The following is a 5,699-nucleotide window of genomic DNA, read 5'->3' as shown; positions in this document are numbered from 1 at the left end:
GAGGGGTTACTTTTTCTTCTCTGAGTTGACTTTTTTGAGGAAAATGATTTGGATGAAAGTGAAGAGGATTTTTGATATGGAGATTGATGCTTCAAAGAGAAAGGAAAATGTTAGCAACCATTGGTAATCAGAACATAAAACGATGTTCTTATTTGAATAAAACCTGTAATGATCGTCTGGTGATGTTGTCTACATTTTGTTACAGAATTTCAACCCAGTGAACCCATTAGCCATCTCCATTCTGTCTGAAATGGAATAAACTCCAAGGCTACTGAAGGCAGATGAACAATATGCACATTCATCTTTGCAAAAGTCCGAAAATTGTTTTTTTTTCATTCAAGATTCAAAGGGTTCATTATCATATGGACAGTAAAGAAACGGGTTTCCCTGCACAATGAAATTCTTTCTTTGTTGTCTGCTCCGAATGCCAAAAAGTATAGAGGAAACTGAAACAATTCACACACAACATACACACAAAAACACAAGATGTCGAGTGGCAATTCTAAGGGTGCAAATGTGCAAAAAGTGATTATAAACAGTAGCGAACAATGAGGATGTGCAAAGGTGCAGTTTGTTGTTTCAGACTCCTGTCAGCTGTTAAGGAGTCTGATGGCAGAGGGGAAAAAAGAGTTTTTGAGTCTGGTGGTCCTGCACTTCACACTCCTGTACCTCCCTCCTGAGGGGAGGAGAGTGAACAGACCTCGTTGTGGGTGGGTGGAGTCCTTGATGATGGAGGCAGCTCTCCTGGAGACCCTGCATTTTTTTGTATATGCTCTGCAGCGAGGGAAGAGGAGTCCTGATGAGCTTGGACGCAGTCTTCACTACTCTCTGCAGGCGTTTGCGGTCCATGGCGGTAGAGCTGCCGTACCACACTGTGATGCAGCTGGTCAGGATGGACTCAACCATGAAGCTGTAGAAGTTGCTGAGGATCTTTGGGGATATGCCGAACCTCATCAGATTCCCCCCTAAAGTACACCCGCTGATGAGCTTTCTTCACCAAAGCGGCTGATGAGGGTTCCTCCTCTCCTTCCTCATGTCCACTATCATCTCCTTTATCTTGTCGGTTTAGAGGGTGAGGTTGTTGTCCCCACACCATGTCACCAGACTGGCCACCTCCCTCCTGTAGGCTGCTTCGTCCCCGCCAGTGATGCGTCCCATCACAGCGGTGTCGTCAGCGAACTTCAGGATGATGTTGTTCTTATGAGAGGCCGCACAGTCGTGGGTGAACAGGGTGTAGAGGATAGGGCTGAGAACATTGCCCTGTTGTGTGCCAATGTTCGTGATGATGCTGGCTGAAGTCCTGTTCCCTATTCTGACAGACTGAGGCCTGCCAGTCAAAAAGTCCAGGAGCCAGTCACAGATGATGGGGTGTATTCCAAGGGAGAACAGTTTCTGGAGTCTTTATTCTCCAGGTATGAGAGGGAGGTGTGCAGTGCTGCAGCAATGGCGTCCGAGGTGGACCTGTTGGGCTGGTATGCGTACTGCAGGGGGTCTAGTGTGTCTGGGATGCTGCCTTGAATGTGGGTCACTATCACTCTCTCAAAGCACTTCATAATGATCGGAGTGAGTGCTACTGGTCTGTAATCATTCAGGCAGGTGGGAGGGCTCTTCTTGGGGAAGGGAACAATGGTTGTGGTCTTGAAGTAGGAGGGGACGACTCTCTGGCTGACGGAGAGGTTAATTATGGAGGTGAGAATGTCTGGCAGTTCGTTAGCACATGCTCTGAGGGCTCGTCCAGGAATGTTGTCCGGACCTGTTGCCTAGCTTTGTTTACCTGGGCTGATGAGACGACTGGTGGGGGTGAGGGGGGTGTAATGGTCCAAGAGTATAACGGTCCCTCCGTGTGGGGGGTGGACATCTCAAAGTGGGTGTAGAAAGCATTGAGCTCGTCGGGCAGGCTGTCTGCAGCACTGATGGTGCTATTGCTGCTTCTGTAGTCTGTGATGAGCTGTAGGCCCCTCCACATGCGGCCAGAGTCAGCAGTAGAATAGAAGCCATCCAGCTTCTCTCTGTACTGCCTCTTTGCTGCTGTGATGGCCTTTCTCAGGCCGTACTTCGCAGCTTTGTACTCGGACTCATTGCCAGATGTGAATGCAGTGGAGCGAGCACGCAGCATGTGACGTACATGGCCGTTTATCCTGGGCTTCTGGTTAGGAAATTTCCTGACTTGGATGGTGGGCACAATGTTTCCCACACAAGTGCTGATGTATCCAGTCACATAGTCAGCATAATCCTGTGTGCTGACAGAAGAGTCCTCCAGAGTGGCTGCAGCTTTGAACACATCCCAGTCTGTTGTCATGAAACAGTCCTGCAATTTGCTCTCAGTCTCAGGGGTCCAGAGCTGAACCTGTTTGGTGACTGGATTAGATTGTTTGAGTCTTGTTTGAGTCTGTATGCTGGGCACAGAATTAAAGAGATGTGGTCCGAGTGTCCAAAGTGTCCAAAGGGGGCGGCCCTGTATGCACCCTTTATGTTGGTGTAAACGTGATCCAAGATGTTCTTGTCACGAGTGGGAATGTCAACGTGCTGGTAATATCTGGGAAATACGGTCCTGAGATTGCACTGATTAAAGTCGCCCGCAGCAATAAAAACAGCATCAGGGTGAGCCGTCTCAAGAGCACTGATGATGTCATGGAGCTCGCCGAGAGCCGCTGCAGAGTTGGCTCGTGGGGGAATGTAAACAGCAGCTAAAAACACGGCTGTAAACTCCCTTGGCAGGTAGGACGGCACATTGGCAACAAAAACTCCACATCAGGCGAACAGTGTTGGTGGACAGTACGTACGTCCCCACACCACGTGTTGTTGATAAACACACACACGCCGCCCCCCTTCGCTTTACCGGAGGCTGCATGGACAAAACGCAGACACACTGCAGAGGCTGGCTCTACGATGACGTCAGAAATTGGCGACACTCCCAATGAGCGAAATCTGGCGAGTCGCTTTACATCCATGTAGGAAAAGAGTTCATGAACATAACTAATATGTAATTTGTTCTTTAGTAAACCAAACGTAATATATGATCATAAATGTGGACATAGTTTACTCTGAAAGGCTACAGAAAAGCAAGATATGGGCCCATTAAACTGAATTATATGTAGGAGCATTTTCATTTGAAAAACTTTTTGTTGAACCGGCAGCAGCTTTTGCCTCGTTCAGACCTTCCATGAAAATATAATCTGATAGTCCAAACTTTTGGTCTGTGCTGTATGAATTGTAAAAACCTTATCCCTGCATTGTTATTATTCGAATCAACATCTCCACGGTGACATGATGTCACAGTTCAGCTAGACTTTGGGTTCTTCTTTGTGATGTCACAAATTGTTGCTATAGCAACACACTTAGAGATCAACAGACCGCTTAGGGACTCTGAGACGTCAACATGTAGCCAGCTTTGTTTGTTCAACGGTTTCCTTCAAAAACCTATCTTTTTGATGAAACTGCGAAACACAACAGAAAAACTGATGGAAAACCTAACAAAGCGCTGTTTTACTGGTAAAGGTAAGTTTAAAAAGCAGAAAAAGTTGAATTTTAAGATAAGTTCAGGTTTATGATTTAATAAATTCATATATTTTACATTAAATAAATGATCTTTGAAGCTTTTTAGGTTAGTGGTGAAATTTTAAATGTCAAACGACAAACACCCAGGTTATAATGTTTAAACATGTGTTTCAATATGCAAAAATTGGCAGTAAAATGAAAAAAAAAATTGGCAACCCTTCCCTCCACCCAGAGATGTAATAAAAAACAATACATGTTTCAGCAAAGATTTGGCATGTGATTTAGTCATTTGATTATAAATACAAAGGTGTGCATTGTTATTATTTAAATTAACATCTCCATGGTAACAAGATGGCACAGTTCAGTCAGGCTTTGGGTTCTTCTTTGTGATGTCACAGATTGTTGCTATAGCAACACACTTAGAGATCAACAGACTGCTTAGAGACTCTAAGGAGTAAACGCAGACATCTTTTCTCCAAAATATATTCCTTTGATGAAATCGCGAAACACAACAGCAAAACTGATTGGTAATGAAGCTCTGTTTTACTAGTAAAGGTAAATTTAAAAAGCAGTAAAAGTTGGATTTTAAGATAAGTTCAGGTATATGGTTTAATATATTCATATTTTACTAATGTTTTACATTAAATAAATGATCTTTGAAGCTTTGTCAGGGAATTGGGGACATTTTGAAATAATAAACGACAAACTTGCAGCTTATAATATTTAGTCAGATATGTGATTTTAGTCTGTGGGGAATATTTATTTTGATCGAAGAATTCATGAGTGACTTCTACAAACTCCAAAATATAATAATAATTAAATTTTTTAAAGGAAAAATGAGAAAGCTCAGATAAAAAATTGAACATCCACATGAGGATAACAGAAATTGGTGAAACAACATCCATTTTAAATATTTTTTTTCAAAGCTTATCTTCTGCTAACCTTAATGTTAACCTTAACGTTTCAGTCTTTCCCTTAAAATAACATCAAACTGTTGAACTTTAACTAAACTGTTGATTCAGGATTATTCTCTTTGAAAAACTGTGAACTGTTTGGTTGTTGATCCAGAATTGATCTGAACCAAAATCTGCTGATGTAATCCACTTCATCTAATCAGCCTCTGCCTGTCTTTAAATGTCTGTCAATGAATCTGGTTAAAAGACATTAGAAAAGTTCTGTTTTATTTTCACGTTTTTCCCTCATAAAAAAGGAGTCCTTTTATTTTAGGTCAACTTTTTCTTTAGCTACAGAGTCTAAAACATGTGTCTGGTCTTCTTCTCTAAACCTCAGATGGTAACAGTTCTTCAGAACGTAGAAAATCTTCTTTAGAGGCCAGAAGATCTTCTTCACAAGACAAAAGCTCTTCTCCATGAAGATGGAGGAACCAGTCTTCATTTGATGATTCAAGCAGCGAAACAAGTGAGGATGAAGCAGAGACCAGCAGTGGAGACACATCTATAGGTGAAAATAATATTCAGGTGTCTTATTCAGTGAAGGAAAACATTCACATCCTGCTAAATTACTTTTTCCTCAGTCATAACTGAAGGTATTTGGTGTGTCTCTGCAGCAAAAAACAAGAAGAAAGGCCTGCTGGGAAAAGGAGGCTACAGGTCTGTTTATGCCGGCCATCGTATTTCTGACGGATTACAGGGAGTGTGACGTAGAGCAGCCTTCTCTGTCAAATGTTGGTAAGTGGCGTCTTTTCAAAAAAACGTGCGTTAGCCTCATAGCATGAATGCCTAAGTTATATCGTTGACCAAATTTTAATATTTATTCAAGGATAAAAATTAGAATCTGACTCATTTATTTCAATTGTGCATTGCACAACAAAATTAAAAGAACCTAAATTCCCAATAGTGTGATTATTCCTGCTTTTAAAAAGTTTTGACTGTGGCAATTATACAATGAGGCTAACGAACTGTTAATGATCTCGAGATGTTTTTTTTTATTTGTACAGATACGGCGTAAATGTGACGTAGCCATTAGGGCGGCTGGTGGAGGGCTGGGGGGGGGGGTGGTGGTTAAAGAGGGCCATGCCTTCTATATCAATTGTTGGTTACCGGCCCTACTTGAAATAAACTCCTCCCCCTCCAAAAAAACGTGCGTTAGCCTCGTAGCATGAATGCCTCAGTTATATCGTTAACCAAATTTTCATATTATCTAAGGATAAAAATCAGAATCGGATTCATTTATTGTATTTG

At 42.3% G+C, this 5,699-nt stretch overlaps 1 long non-coding RNA gene across 1 annotated transcript; it reads left to right on the top strand.

The window, feature by feature from the left end:
• Positions 1-3,313: 3,313 nt before the first annotated feature.
• On the top strand, positions 3,314-5,499 carry LOC110013450 (uncharacterized). The gene is made up of 3 exons (XR_002288576.3): positions 3,314-3,498; positions 4,789-4,959; positions 5,066-5,499. It is a non-coding gene; the product is annotated as an uncharacterized LOC110013450 (long non-coding RNA).
• The last annotated feature ends 200 nt before the right edge of the window (positions 5,500-5,699 follow it).

The sequence above is a fragment of the Oryzias latipes genome, chromosome 18 (genome assembly GCF_053564925.1).
Source record: "Oryzias latipes strain Hd-rR chromosome 18, Olatipes_Hd-rR_3.1".
NCBI classification, from domain to species: domain Eukaryota; kingdom Metazoa; phylum Chordata; class Actinopteri; order Beloniformes; family Adrianichthyidae; genus Oryzias; species Oryzias latipes.
The sequence above is the reverse complement of the archived record's forward strand: the minus strand, read 5'-3'. Positions and strand labels throughout refer to the sequence as shown.